At 40.5% G+C, this 16,520-nt stretch overlaps 1 long non-coding RNA gene across 1 annotated transcript in view; it reads right to left on the bottom strand.

Moving 5' to 3' along the window:
* Positions 1–12,990: 12,990 nt before the first annotated feature.
* Positions 12,991–16,520, bottom strand: part of LOC121002123 — a 123,613-nt gene continuing 120,083 nt past the window's right edge. Inside the window, exon 4 of the long non-coding RNA XR_005779225.1 lies at positions 12,991–14,326. This is a non-coding gene — a long non-coding RNA (uncharacterized LOC121002123). The remainder of the gene's footprint in view (positions 14,327–16,520) is intronic.

Raw genomic sequence — 16,520 nt, 5'->3', positions numbered from 1 at the left:
GGAGCTCTTTAATAAAGACACTGTTTGCATCTAAGGGAGTGCAGTAACTTATTACACCTACCATGAGCATTGACCAATCAATCTGGGGTGCCGACCAGTTTTACCAGGCATGGCTGGCTGAGGTGAACTTTGGAGTGGTGGGTTTGACACACGTATGTGGTGAACATATGATATATGTGGATATTGTGGCCCATCAACTGGAATTTTTTTCTTTGTGCAGCCCATATATCAGGTCTAGGTTACTGCCTTATGGTAAGATTGCAATAATGCTGTCACAGTGCGGTTCACTGTGACAGTTGTGTTCATGTAGGCTGGCTGCATTCCCTCTCGTGTACTGGCTGCAGGCTGCCTCCTATGCAGGCTGGTTGCTTAGGGCTGCGTGCTGGCTGCAGTGTCTTCTGTGAACTGCTGCCTGTGTATGGTTGCTCTCCCCTTGCTGCTCACCCAGGAGGTCAGTCTATCTTTTGTCTTGCTAGGTGTAGCCCCTTGCTGCTGACCCAGGGGGTTTCACCATCTACCCTTCAGTGTGGTATCGCCTGGTTTTGCATTGGTGTTTGTTTTTATTGCCTTGTCTTATCTCCTGTACCTTTTCTGTGATGGTGCTTGATGTTATGTCCATATCTAATCTGTACCTGCCCTGTATAAAGTTATTCTGTCTGTTCCTTGTTTCGCCTAGCAGTGCGCAACTGCATCTGATAGCCTGGCAGTGCTAAACTGCTTCTGATTGTAGTTCTGTCCCATGTCCTGCCTGGCAGTGCCTACTGTTTCTGATCCTTGTCTGTTCTTGTCTGTCTGTAGTTCCTTTTTGCTTCTGTTCCTATCCCGTGTTTGTCCTGCCTTCGTGAGAGGGTCCCTGGCTTCCCCAGAGGGGGAATCTCTAGTCTGTGTGAATCTCTAGTCTGTGTGAATCTCTAGTCTGTGTGAATCTCTAGTCTGTGTGTATTTCTAGTCTGTGTGCAGCTCTGCCTGAAACCGCTATGCTTCCATCCCGCTTGGGGTCCAGGCATCTGTTTCTTTGCTGGTTCCCGTTCGTCTTATTGTCTGTTCCATGTCCTGTGTTTGCTTGGGTTCCAGTTCTGTCATGTGTTCCGCTGGTGCTTGCAACAGCGTGGTTCCTTTCAGGTAGGGGCCAAGTGTACTGGGACCTTTCTGGAGGTGCGACCAGTGAGCCCTCGGCCCAGTTCATCTCTACTACTAGGGGCTCTGTAAAGTACGGGGCCCACTGGGTTTTGCCACTGGTCTGCCAGTGCACTTGGTTCTGTGGTAGTGCTACCACTATTGCCTAACCTGCTTACTGTCATGTCCTTTTATTACACTTGTAATAAAGTTCTCTGTGGGTCCTTGGTCTGTTTTGCCTGTGTCTTATTTGCTTGACATCCCGGAGGTCTGCTTTGGGCCTCCGGCACGTGGCAAATGCTATTACTCTGCTGCCTAATATACAATATACTTCTTCAAAGTGAAGCATTTGTTTATATTGGGAGACAAAAAAAGCACTGAGATAGCCTATTTTCAAATCTGGAACTCTGGAGCACCATAATTATGATGATTGTTGTGCAGGAAACTTCAATGCCGTGTGCCATAGAACCGTTTGCCAAGAAAATTTTGAACAAGGTATGGGCTGACACATAGAATGATAAAGGGATAACAACTTGTTTTTATGCCGGGTCTATCATACATTAGAATAAATAAAAATCTATTTTAGCAAAGTTATTTGATTTTGTAATGTTACCACTTATTCAAACTGTATTTTGCACTGGAGCAGCTTTTGGAAATGTGACTCTTTGTATGCAGTTTCATAAAAATATTATATATATTCCAGGTGTACCTAATTACCCTTGCTTTATTACTGCCATGTGTTACATGTTGTTTTCTCCTGATGAAGTGTTACTGCCGAGACAGAAAACATGTCAGGTGTTTGCCGTTTCCTGTAATATTTTAGCTTTAGACTGAAATAAGGAATTTTTTTCTGAAATAAAATATTAGCCTTACTTGACATACGAGTTGATTGTATGCAGTGAAATACTATGCTGATGTTCTTGTGATTGTAAACACTAAAGTGAGCATGCTTTGCCAGAAATAAATAGACCTTAATTCCTTGCAGATTTTCCTACATAAGTATAAAAAACATAGGGAAACATTTAAGTCTTTTCATTATGAAACATCTATGAAAAAACTATTATAAAGAACTAGTCCCTCACTGTGATTAGCATGACTGGTGTAGTGATTGTGTTCATTTGACCTTCAGACTTAAGGTGGATATTAGATGAACGAAAGTCGAACCTGCCAATTCTGACAGGACATCCATTTAACCACCTCCGGACCGCCTAACGCAGGATCGCGTTCCGGAGGCGGCAGCCCTGCGCAGAGTCACGCATATATGCGTCATCTCGCGAGACGTGAGATTTCCTGTGAACGCGCACACACAGGCGCGCGCGTTCACAGGATCGGAAGGTAAGCGAGTGGATCTCCAGCCTGCCAGCGGCGATCGTTCGCTGGCAGGCTGGAGATGCGATTTTTTTTTAACCCCTAACAGGTATATTAGACGCTGTTTTGATAACAGCGTCTAATATACCTGCTACCTGGTCCTCTGGTGGTCCCTTTTGCTTGGATCGACCACCAGAGGACACAGGCAGCTCAGTAATAAGTAGCACCAAACACCACTACACTACACCCCCCCCCTTTCACTTATTAACCCCTTATTCACCCCTGATCACCCCTGATCACCCCATATAGACTCCCTGATCACCCCCTGTCATTGCTCACCCCCCTGTAAGGCTCTATTCAGACGTCCGTATGTTTTTTATGGATCCACGGATACATGGATCGGATCCGCAAAACACATACAGACATCTGAATGGAGCCTTACAGGGGGTGATCAATGACAGGGGGGTGATCACCCCATATAGACTCCCTGATCACCCCCCTGTCATTGATCACCCCCCCTGTCATTGATCACCCCCCTGTAAGGCTCTATTCAGACGTCCGTATGTTTTTTACGGATCCACAGATACATGGATCGGATCCGCAAAACACATACGGACATCTGAATGGAGCCTTACAGGGGGGTGATCAATGACAGGGGGGTGATCACCCCATATAGACTCCCTGATCACCCCCCTGTCATTGCTCACCCCCCTGTAAGGCTCTATTCAACTTGTGCAAAAAAATAAAAAATTCTATGAACTCGCCATGCCCCTCATTGAATACCTTGGGGTGTCTTCTTTCCAAAATGGGGTCACATGTGGGGTATTTATACTGCCCTGGCATTTTAGGGGCCCTAAAGCGTGAGAAGAAGTCTGGGATCCAAATGTCAAAAAATGCCCTCATAAAAGGAATTTGGGCCCCTTTGCGCATCTAGGCTGCAAAAAAATGTCACACATGTGGTATCGCCGTACTCAGGAGAAGTTGGGCAATGTGTTTTGGGGTGTCATTTTACATATACCCATGCTGGGTGAAATAAATATCTTGGTCAAATGCCAACTTTGTATAAAAAAATGGGAAAAGTTGTCTTTGCCGAGATATTTCTCTCACCCAGCATGGGTATATGTAAAATGACACCCCAAAACACATTGCCCAACTTCTCCTGAGTACGGCAATAACACATGTGTGACACTTTTTTGCAGCCTAGGTGGGCAAAGGGGCCCACATTCAAAAGAGCACCTTTCGGATTTCACCGGCCATTTTTTACAGATTCTGATTTCAAACTACTTCCCACACATTAGGGCCCGTAGAATGCCAGGGCAGTATAACTACCCCACAAGTGACCCCATTTTGGAAAGAAGACACCCCAAGGTATTCCGTGAAGGGCATGGCGAGTTCCTAGAATTTTTTATTTTTTGTCACAAGTTAGTGGAATATGAGACTTTGTAAGAAAAAAAATAAAGAAAAAAAAAAAAATTTCCGCTAATTTGTGACAAAAAATAAAAAGTTCTATGAACTCCCTATGCCCATCAGCAAATACCTTAGGGTGTCTACTTTCCGAAATGGGGTCATTTGTGGGGTGTTTGTACTGTCTGGCCATTGTACAACCTCAGGAAACATGACAGGTGCTCAGAAAGTCAGAGCTGCTTCAAAAAGCGGAAATTCACGTTTTTGTACCATAGTTTGTAAACGCTATAACTTTTACCCAAACCATTTTTTTTTACCCAAACATTTTTCAAAGACATGTAGAACAATAAATTTAGAGAAAAATTTATATATGGATGTCGTTTTTTTTGCAAAATTTTACAACTGAAAGTGAAAAATTTCATTTTTTTGCAAAAAAATCGTTAAATTTTGATTAATAACAAAAAAAGTAAAAATGTCAGCAGCAATGAAATACCACCAAATGAAAGCTCTATTAGTGAGAAGAAAAGGAGGTAAAATTCATTTGGGTGGTAAGTTGCATGACCGAGCAATAAACGGTGAAAGTAGTGTAGTGCAGAAGTGTAAAAAGTGGCCTGGTCATTAAGGGTGTTTAAGCTAGGGGGGCTGAAGTGGTTAATGTGTATGGTGTTGTCCTGACTGCCCCAACCCCTACCCAGCCCATGGAAGATATTAAGGGAAAGAAGGTTTGCATGTTGGATTTTTACATCACTTTTTCCTTTTGTTGACAAGGTAGATAACATCCTCTCCAGAGGTGTCTGGCAACAGTTTATTCTCCTTTCCCTGTTAAGGTCTCATAGATGTCCAGCTGAGCAGAGCGTGCATGTGTATGGGATGAATAGCTAATGGTTAAAGAGATTCTAAGGGATTTTAATATTAATGGCCTATCCTCGGAATAGATAATCAATTTCTGATTGGTGGAAGGACTCCCGGCAACCCCGCCAATCAGCTGTATAAAGAGACTAAAGTGTTGAGTGACCGCTTAGGCCTCTACCTAGGCCATGTGACATCATGTTTATCGATTACATAGCCTAGGTGCAGCTCAGTCCTATTCAAATCAATGGGCCTGAGCTGCAATACTAAGCACAGCCGCTATCCAATGCACTGTGCTTAGTAAGCGGTCAGACTCCCACGATCTCATATTGATGAACTATTCTGAGTATAGGCTACCCAAATAAAAATCCAGAAGAATCCCTTTAAACATGCATTAGTCCAAAAGCCTGTTAAGGTGTTTGGCCACCTTTATACCACAGCACGTAAAAGGTAGTTTTAATGCAGATTTGGTGCCCTATGTCTTTTCTTGGCCCCCTTTTTGTGGGTCCTGACAAACCCAAGATTCAGTCAAAAGTATTGGATTTCTGGCCCTATCCTACTTAAACACATCAAATACATGTGATAATAGATGAGATCAGTCTTAAATCATTTCTGCTCAAAGGATTTTTGAGTGAACACACTTGATTCATGTACCTGCTCAAAATTATAGTAAGTCCTTGTTAGTTCCAGTAAAGAATACATGCAATAGAGAAGAGCCATAAAGCCCTGCAGTTGGGAATAATTTAGAAGTATAAATAAAATATCAGTGCTTGGTGACTGCAATCCCATTTTATTCAGTAAAACCTCTAATTTTATAAGTTATACAGCCCAGTGATTTTCTTTTCCTAATCATCAATACTGTAAAATATATTTGATACATCCACCCAAAATTGCATTGAAATATTATCTTCTAGAGGCTTTGTTCTCTCAAAAAAAAAACTGCATACTTAGGAAATAATGGAATTGAAAATCCCTCACAAAAATGTTATCTAGATCTGGAGTAGCCTTCTCGAAGAGCTGGTCATTTTTTATTTTTATGGGGTCTATTTTGTCTCCTTGAGCAAAAATAGAGGGGCAGATTTATCAATGTTTCATCAGCAAAAGTAGAATAAAGGTTACAGGTCAATGTATCAGAAAAAAATTGGGAATCTTCTGTCTGAGTAGCAGTTTTGTGTTAGCCAGGACTTCAGAATACAAGGATTTAAGAGTTCTGTTTTCTGGGAACTTCAAAATAAGTCACTAGTGTGGCCAGGTAGTAGGAAACGTAAGTAGGATCCTTGCATAGCTAAAATCATAACCAGCAAAAAGCAGGATATTGGTAGATAGAGCCCCAGCAAGACCAAATTTGGAATAGTGTATTCAGTTTTGGAGACTAGTGATGAGTGGCAGTGGCAATATTCGAATTCGCGATTTCGCGAATATTTGGGCGAATATTTGTCATATATCATTATTATTTTCTTGATTGCAAAAATCGGCAATGTAATATGCACATATTGCGTGGTGCAATACAGGCGTGGGTCACTGTTGCTAAATTTTTCAAGCTGCTAGAAGTATCCTGAGACTGGAGAAAATGGTTGGCACGGCAGAATATTAAAAATGGCTTTTTATGCAGATAGAGTGCTCTAATATATTCGCGATTGCGGAAATCAGCAATTAATGATGCGCATATTTTTAGCGTAATACGTGCAACTTCACATTTTAGCAGGTCTGACTACATATCACTGATTGGTGCACTAAGTATTGTTGTGAACTTGTGACATCACAGCACTATTACTGTAGCATGTATGTATGGACAGCAGAACCTATCAGCTACACTATATCATGATCTAACCTACACTGAATATCTCCCACTAACTATATGTATTATATATATGAGCTAGCTAACTCACTAACTAACAGCAATGACACTGCTTTTTCTCTCAGAACTCCATAAAACTACAGAAAATGGCTGCTGGGGAGGTTCTTATATAGTAAGGGGTAGGCAACTTTCCTATTGGTTGCTAGGTATGTTGCTAAGCTCAGACAAAGACATTGCAGCCTTCTCATTGGCCCACAAGCAAGAAGGGAGGTTACTGCTAAAAAAAACAATCTAGAATATTCGAGAATACGAATATATAGCTCTATATTCTAAATATTCGCAAATTCTCGAAGTGGCGATTTTCGCAATTAAAATTAGCGATTCGAATATTCGCGCCCAACACTATTGGAGACCTCATCTGCAAAAAGACATTGATAGAATAGAACAGGTCCAATGAAAAGCCACAAAAAATGGTTTAGAGTCTTAAGCATAAAATGTATCAAGAAAAGAATAACTTAATTTGTACAGTTTAGAGGAAACTAAACATAGAATAAGGGGGCACAATCTGTAATTAGTTGAGGGAAGATCAGGAAAGGAGCAATGGCATGACATATGAATAAATAAAAGAGCAGTAGATGCCTGGGACAAGATTCCAGTAGATATGGTTGTTAGAGTGCAGCAATTTTCTTTCAATTCATCTCAGGTCCAATTCACACAAATTAGTCATCAAATTAGATTTGTGTCCAAATAAATTTGCCCCAAATCTAAAGTGACGTCTGACAATCTGAGGTCTCTGTGAAATACATGAGGTATATCAGGCTGTGATCAACAGAAACTTTTAAAGAAAATTTGCAATGCTTAAAATTTATATATATTTTTTTATAAAAAAAAGGTCAATTGGACAGAGTACAATATACAGCAAATGATGCAGACTAGGATATTAGGCGCACTAATGTAGTCTGTGAGTTCTGAACTAAATGCTTTTAAGTAAATTAACGTTTTTTTTTTTTATGGCCACGCAGCAACTGTAACACAGAAAAATGCTTTAGGCAGTACACTATTAGCACCAGGATTAATACTGTGAAAGATATGAGTATGTGATTTTGAATTGACACTGGGGTGATACACGTTAATAAAAAAAAGAGTGATATAGCTTTAAATGCTGTCGCAACGCTCTCTTACAATGGCTGGTAGACTAAGTGACACAGTGACACACTGCACTGACTCCTCTACTGCCCCTAGCTAAAGGGTATCTCTCTGTCAATTGTCTCAGTAAACACTATGGGGGTCATTTATTAAGTTGAAATACGCCTAAATTAGGCTTTTTTCAGGTGCAGATGGTGGCTCAACAGTTAGTGGCACTGGTATCTGTGACTTAACCACACTGAAGCCAGGTCTAAAAATGTGGGAGTGGCGTGGGCGGGGAAGAGGATGGGCTGGCAGGCCCTTCTCATTCACCATTTTCTATGCCTGTTTTAGGTGTCTTATATTTAGAACTGGCGCTGGATGCGCCGAAGTTATGGAGAGGCCAGCGCATCTTCATAACTTCAGCAGAACCATCGCAAGCTATGGGTCTTTATTAAAACGCCAGTCTTAATAAATGTGCCCCTATGACACTGAACTAGCCTGTATTGTGTGTTTAAAGATAAGTTTTTTTGGTTTTTTTTCTCTGTCAGATGTCCTATCATAGCAATGTATAGCCTCAGAAAACACAAGCATTTTCAGGTAGGGATCTTATATTGTGCTTATGATACATGTCAGTATAGTCCCTGCTGATTGCTATGACTGACTGCAAAGCATTATGGGCAAGATTACCAGCCAAGACGCCACTGGGGTCACGTGATCTTCATTCTTCATCTTCCCTGCCCTGCTGTTCTGTCTTCTGATTTGTAAAATGATGGATGTCATTTTGAGCAATTTGTCCAAAATGAATCACAATTTTTTTTTTATAAAATCCTTTTTTTGAGTTGTTTAGAATCTATTTGCTTATATGCAGTGGTTGCAAATATCAATGGTATGTGATGTTAAACTTGCCTGAGATTAACCTATTCTAAAATAAAATAAATAGAAAATGATATGAGGCCAGATTAAATGGACCATGTGATCTTTGCCTGACATAATTTTTTCTATGTTTCTAAACACTCTCTCAGGTGATCTTATGATCGTCAGTTGAAATGAGGCACCTGAGGCACATTTATGCCTTGCTCTGACATTCTTCAGTCACTGCATACCATGGTGCACACCCTATTGACGAGAAAAAGTTATCACAAGTTGTCCATTTATTAATACCATATGGTCCATCTAATCTGCCCTTATGTTAATTCTTATTTATTTTAGGATTGATATTACATATACACAATTCACAAAAAGTTAGGGATATTTGGTTTCTGGATGAAATTTCTGGATAAATCTAAAATGCACTCTAATCTTTACAGGTTAACTTAATGTGACATTCTGTAAACTTTTGCACATGTCCAACTGTTCAGTGTTTCAGCACTTTTTGCGCAACTTGCTGTTCACCAACAAGGAGCTTAACCGCAAAATTCACAACAGGTGTTTGATCCATGAATCGCCCAATAAATTTCCTAGTTCAAATGGAATTGGTATTTAAACAATCCTCCTTATCGTGCTGTTCACATTATGACATCATGAGACCAAGATGACACCTAACAATTGGCTTCAAGCAGGATATTCTTATACAGAAGTGGCCACTGAGCTTAGTGTGTCACAGAGTACCATCAGCAGGTTGCAACAGAGATACAGAGAGACTGGAAGAGTCATAGAAGCCATAGAAGTGGACATCCTTTGGTCACATCCCACATTGATGACCGCTTCATTACCAACAATGCCCTGTGGAACCGGATGATGAATGCCACACAACTCCAGGCATATTTAAGGGCAGTGAGAGGCACCCAAGTGTCACGTCAGATGATTCAAAACCGTTTACATTAGCATGATCTGCGTGCTAGACGACCTGCAAGGGTACCTGACCGCAGTACCAGACACGGGCGTCATCATCTTTCATGGGCCAGGGAGCATATACGCCAGATGAGGGACCAGTGGGCCTCAGTGGGCCTCAGTGCTGTTTGCTGATGAAAGTCAATTCATGCTGAGCAGAAATGATGGTCGCCAACGATGTTGGAGACGTCAAGGAGAGCGGCATGCATCAGCCACTGTTGTCACTAAACAATGCTTTGGTGGTGGTGTTCCAGTGTGGGTAGGTGTGTCTAGTCAATACAGAACTGCCCTATACTTTGTGAATGGTAGAGTGACAAATCCAAACTACTTGAATAACATCATTAATCCAGTCATTGTGCCTCTGCATAAATAACACAGGCCTAATTTCATCTTCATTGACGACAATGCGACAGCTCATGAAGGTCGCATCATTAGGGAATGGCTGCTGGAGACTGGGTTAACTCAAATGGAGTGGCCTGCGCTTTCTCCAGACCTAAATCCCATTTGAAACCTATGGGACCAGCTGAGTTACCGTGTAGAGGCTCATGACTCTGTACCCCAGAACCTCAATGACCTGAGGGCCACTCTTCAAGAAGAGTGGGATGACATGCCTCAGCAGACAATAAGTTGACTTGCGAACAGCAAGAGACATCATTGTCAAGCTGTAATTGATGCTTAAGGACATATGACAAATTATTGCGATATTTACATTTTTGTGAAGGTATACCCACTACTATTGGGTTTTGTTTCAATAAATTGTTTGAGATGAGGAAATCACCATTGCTGCTTCTACAAACCGGATTCCAAAAAAGTTGGGACACTATACAAATCGTGAATAAAAACTGAATGCAATGATGTGGAGGTGCCAACTTCTAATATTTTATTCAGAATAGAACATAAATCACGGAACAAAAGTTTAAACTGAGAAAATTTACCATTTTAAGGGAAAAATATGTTGAATCAGAATTTCATGGTGTCAACAAATCCCAAAAAAGTTGGGACAAGGCCATTTTCACCACTGTGTGGCATCTCCCCTTCTTCTTACAACACTCAACAGATGTCTGGGGACCGAGGAGACCAGTTTCTCAAGTTTAGAAATAGGAATGCTCTCCCATTCTTGTCTAATACAGGCCTCTAACTGTTCAATCGTCTTGGGCCTTCTTTGTTGCACCTTCCTCTTTATGATGCGCCAAATGTTCTCTATAGGTGAAAGATCTGGACTGCAGACTGGCCATTTCATTACCCGGATCCTTCTCCTACGCAGCCATGATGTTGTGATTGATGCAGAATGTGGTCTGGCATTATCTTGTTGAAAAATGCAGGGTCTTCCCTGAAAGAGATGACGTCTGGATGGGAGCATATGTTGTTCTATATTTTTCTGCATTGATGGTACCTTTCCAGACATGCAAGCTGCCCATGCCACACGCACTCATGCAACCCCATACCATCAGAGATGCAGGCTTCTGAACTGAGCGTTGATAACAACTTGGGTTGTCTGTGTCCTCTTTGGTCCGGATGACATGGCGTCCCAGATTTCCAAAAAGAACTTCGAATCGTGACTCGTCTGACCACAGAACAGTCTTCCATTTTGCCACACTCCATTTTAAATGATCCCTGGCCCAGTGAAAACGCCTGAGCTTGTGGATCTTGCTTAGAAATGGCTTCTTCTTTGCACTGTAGAGTTTCAGCTGGCAACGGCGGATGGCACGGTGGATTGTGTTCACTGACAATGGTTTCTGGAAGTATTCCTGAGCCCATTCTGTGATTTCCTTTACAGTAGCATTCTTGTTTGTGGTGCAGTGTCGTTTAAGGGCCCGGAGATCACGGGCATCCAGTATGGTTTTACGGCCTTGACCCTTACGCACAGAGATTGTTCCAGATTCTCTGAATCTTCGGATGATGTTATGCACAGTTGATGATGATAGATGCAAAGTCTTTGCAATTTTTTGCTGGGTAACACCTTTCTGATATTGCTCCACTATCTTTCTGCGCAACATTGTGGGAATTGGTGATCCTCTACCCATCTTGGCTTCTGAGAGACACTGCCACTCTGAGAAGCTCTTTTTATACCCAATCATGTTGCCAATTGACCTAATTAGTGTTAATTGGTCTTCCAGCTCTTCGTTATGCTCAAATTTACTTTTTCCAGCCTCTTATTGCTACTTGTCCCAACTTTTTGGGGATTTGTTGACACCGTGAAAATTGGAATCAACTTATTTTTCCTTTAAAATGATACATTTTCTCGGATTAAACGTTTGATCTGTCATCTACGTTCTATTACAAATAAAATATTGACATTTGCCATCTCCACATCATTGCATTCAGTTTTTATTCACAATTTGTTTAGTGTCCCACTGCTTTCATGATATAATATCACTGTAGCATGAACTTTTTATGTTTTCCATAAATTTCACCAAAAAGCCAAATATCACTAACTTTTTGTGAGTAGTGTACGTGTTTATCCCAGACCTCTGCTGGTAGTTTGATCCAAGGCTGAACTACTCTTTTAGTGTAAAAATATTTCCTGGCATTGATTCTAATCTTCCCACCAGCTAATAGAGATAGTATGCCCTTGTACTTCTGTTGAGTTTTTTTATTAAAAACTTTCCCCTCCTGGACTTATTTATGCCTTTAACATATGAAAGGTTTCTATCATGCTCGTCCCGTCCCCCCATCTTTCCTCAAGACTAGAGATGAGCCATGTTCTCAAAAATGCCATCCTGATTGAAGATCCAGAGCAAAATCTTGCGCAGTGTGTGATGACTTCATCATGCTGCCCATCATACATCACTGTGTACGAGATTACACGCAGGATCTTGCATAATCAAGATGGCCGCGGCTTACTCTTCGTGCGCAAATGGATGAGGTGAGTATGAAATTTTTTGTAACTCTATTTTAGGGAAAATTGATTCATTACCATGAAACATGTGTAAATTCGGCTTTGCAGCGAATCAAATTTTTCCTGAAATTTGGATTGAAGTCCACTTTTAAGTCCAGTTATTTAAGCCTCACCTGATATGTCTCATGCTTCAGACCCTCCTACCATTTTTGTAGCCTGCTTTTGCACTTGTTTCCTTTTATCCATACTTTTTGTAGGTGGGGTGTCCAGAACTGGACACTATTTCAGATGTGGTCTCACTAGCACAGAACTGAGGTGAATGGGGAGTTCAGGAAAATACAGGCAGGATGGGCTGGAACATGAACAGGAACACAGGCGGGAAATATGCAATCACAGAAGCACTAAACCTCCTAACAAGTTTGCTAGTCACCTGAGAACCTAAATCTCAGGCACCCTCTGGCTGTAGAGAGTGCGTTAAATACCAGGGACCCCGAGCCATTGTCTGGGAAAGAATTTTGAAGCTCTAAGCCATAAGGGAACAGAAGTTGGAGGACTAGGCAGGAGCATTTAGGCCGCAACTTGCAGGGGGTGCTTGCAACCAGGACGTCAGATGGAATGATGAGTTATGCAGTGTGTGAGCCTGCAGGAAACAGCAGGGCAGGGCAGTGGCAGGCATGGACTGCCGATATAACTCATTGTTTCAGAGATGCTCCTTTAAGAGCATCAATTATACTCCTGCTCTTGCATGAAAGAGCACTAGAGATATTCCAGTCTACACCAGGCATGTTGAAGTAACCCATAACTGCAATATTTCCCTTTTCAGCTATTCGAGAAATTTCCTCCACCAACTTGTTGTGATAATCCTCACTTTGCCCTGGAGGCCACAGTTCCCTCTTTTGTTTTCATGCAAATCCAAAGGGTTTCCAGCACTTTGTGTGTCTCCTGAATTAAGACTACCCTTGACATAAACGGCTACTCCACCACTTCGTCTTCTCTGTCTTTCCTGTACAGTGTGCAACCAGGTATGGCGATTTCCCAGTCATTACAATCATTGAACCATGTCGCATTTACTGCAACCAGATCCAAATTATCCCTAGATGTGATTGCCATAAGTTTGTAGCTTTTTGGAGCTTTTTTTAAGCATTGTATGTAGAACATTACTGTCCTAGAGAATTAACAGAGGAATGGCAAAATACTGAGTTCTAAGAAAAAAATGTTCCAGCATTATCTCTGGGGTAATAGAAATATTTGCTAAAACAAAAATGATACCCGACAGATTCTCTTTGATAGATTATAATACGTTTACACTTTCACTAAATCCTTTTTAAGTTTCAGTCCTGTTTTTTTTTATCCACCTGACTACACAAAGATGTCAAAGTAATTTTACCAGGACATTGATAGAAGAAGGATAAAGTCCATTCTATGCCTCAAAGGGCCATTGTAAAGCATTTTAACTTACACATGGATGCAGTTTATGTCCTTTATGTACAAAAAACATACATAATTTATTAAACTTCACAAGAAAAATGCTCATTGATACATAAACAATAACTTAAACATTCCGCTAAATCTGGAGCATTTAGACAAACCGAGCTTCTGTTTTCCTGGAACTTTATAGTAGCTTCCCATTATTGTATGTAAGGGACCGAGCTGTAGAGATCTATGTCTCACAATTACTGATTGACCCTTAGAGAAACATAAGTGGTTAATCAATGATGAACTACTGTAAACCAAAAGGACTATATTCTGTTCTTGCTTGGGGAGAGGGAGCTTGGCTGCTTGTGCCCATCCATTCCTTTGCATAATACTGCTTAATAGACATTCAAATAATACATTGACTTATGACTAAATGAAAACAATCGTAAGCTGTAATGTGCATTTATGTATTACAACATATACAAATAAACTTGATTGTAATATAGGATAGACACTGTATACATTGGATAGCAGCATTTCATTTTTTCAAGGCTTACAAAACTTCTTCACAATTCTATAGGTTGTTCTTCTGATTTTCAGCCTCTTCTGTGTGGTTAATAAACATTCTTCCATAGATTCTAGTATATAAATAAAGAGTAAAATGTTTTAATATATTCAAGAACATGGTGACACAATGCAATAGTAAATTACAAAGAAAACATGTCTGCTGCCTCGATGTAAGTTCTTTACAATGTCTTCAAGGACCCAAGTATTATATATGAATCAAATGTGAAGGCTCTGAATGATGTAGTCCATTGTAATAATCTTCTTCTCTTTCAATATTTCTACATTGCTTAAACATTTTCTACAATGTACAGAGTACAAAGAATCTAAGCAAGATGTGAATGCCACAATAAAAGGTATTAAAGATACATTACACAGATGCAAGAGCAACAAGGAACATAATTGATCAAAGCCCTCACTTAAGCTCCAGCCTGTACCTTCCATATTACAAACGAATATTTGGTTTATTGACTTGAAGTATAGGGAGATTGACCTAACCAATGAATAGTAGATTGTGAGCCCCTCCAAAGAACAAAAAGCTAACTGAATGCACTGGTTGATCTTACCGATCTAGCTATATACTACAAGAAAATTAAGACTAGCACATTCATTTACATAGTCACAGGTGCATATCCATCAAGCAAACATGGTTGATAAAAAAAATGGCTGCACAACTTTACGGGTTCCTACACTGCCCTAAAAATGTAGGCTTAGGTAAGTCCAAGAGAGGCGGTATATTAGTGTTAGGTACCTGTCTGCGGAAGCCACCTTGACACCTGGTAGATGGGCCCGACACACGTTTGATCAAAAATGTGCTCTAAGAGCTTCCATTTATAGTAGCTATAATACCACTTTAATTTAGAATGATCCCGATTTTTCAGCTATATTGTTTGTATGTGTAAAGTTGTGCAGCCATTTTTTATCAACCCTGATCTAGCTATATGTGAGGGTTAACAGGTGGATGAACCCATAGATATTTCTATCCCCACTGCTAATGCTGTATCACGGCTGCCAACCTGTATCTTTGAATTTTCTTATCCAAAAATCTGTGATAGCTAACATTTTCATGGAAAGATGGTGAATTAGAATAATTATAAGTGATAGCTTTACCTCAGTATACTGATCTAAACTCATTTCTCAGTATTTACTGTGAGCTTTAAATGTTCTTTATTACAATCGTGACCTGAAGCATCATCAGCTTAAAACAATCATGGGTAAAAAAAAAATCATGGACACTGTCTCCTATTTTTATGAATTGTTCAGAAATTGTGTTGGCAACCCTGCCCTGTATACATTTGTGTAGACATCATGAGTAAGGAATCAAATGGATTCTTACAACTTCATGTTGTGTATAGCTATAATATGGTTCTTGTAGCACTTTATGTGGCCCTACTATACCTCTATGTATCTCTGACGCAGATACCCTTTTGGCCGTGGACCACTGGATACATTTACCATTTTTCTTGATCCTAATATGCTTGTTTCCCCACTGACGAAGCTGGTAAATCCACCAGTGAAAATGCATCTGGAATGGTTTATCAGTGTGATTATTGAGCTAAGCCATGTGAAAGATGAACGTGACGTCATATGTCCTAGGAAGAGGCCTAAGCACTCATGGAGCACTGCGGCCTCCACATGCAGCTGATCAGCAGGAGTCTGACCCCCACTGATCTGATATTGATGACCTATCCTCCAAATTCTGGAGAACCCCTCAAAATGTATTGTTTCCCGTGTTGATGCAAGTGATGACATAGATTATCTTTGATGTTAAAAATTATGACATCAGCTAACCTTCATGTCACACTATTTCCTTTTTTTATACTTAAAAACATAGGTGGTCATTTACCAACTGATATACTCCAGTTGTGTTGCAGATTGCAGCACAAAGGTATTTGCATAACTTTGGTGGATCCTCCGCCAGCCAAAGGGGGTGTTAAAATCTGCATCTAAAACGCCGGTCTTAATAAATGATCCCCATATATTTAATTATCTTTGCACTATTATTTGTCTGCCTTTTAATGCCTGTGACAACTTTTATAACAAATACCACTGTGATTTTGAGGTATACACATTTTATACTTAGTTTCAATTAAAGGTAAGTTTTAATAGGACAATTTTTAGTGATTCTTAAGTGTAATACTGGTCCTTTATAGAATTGGTTTCCAATTTGGCTTTTGTCAGGATCAGATCTCTCTGCAGCAACATTGGTGTGGGCCACTGGTCTTTCAGCATTTCTACTATGTACCAGCAAATGGAGAATAAGGGCAT

The sequence above is a fragment of the Bufo bufo genome, chromosome 5 (genome assembly GCF_905171765.1).
Source record: "Bufo bufo chromosome 5, aBufBuf1.1, whole genome shotgun sequence".
Lineage (NCBI taxonomy): Eukaryota > Metazoa > Chordata > Amphibia > Anura > Bufonidae > Bufo > Bufo bufo.
The sequence above is the reverse complement of the archived record's forward strand: the minus strand, read 5'-3'. Positions and strand labels throughout refer to the sequence as shown.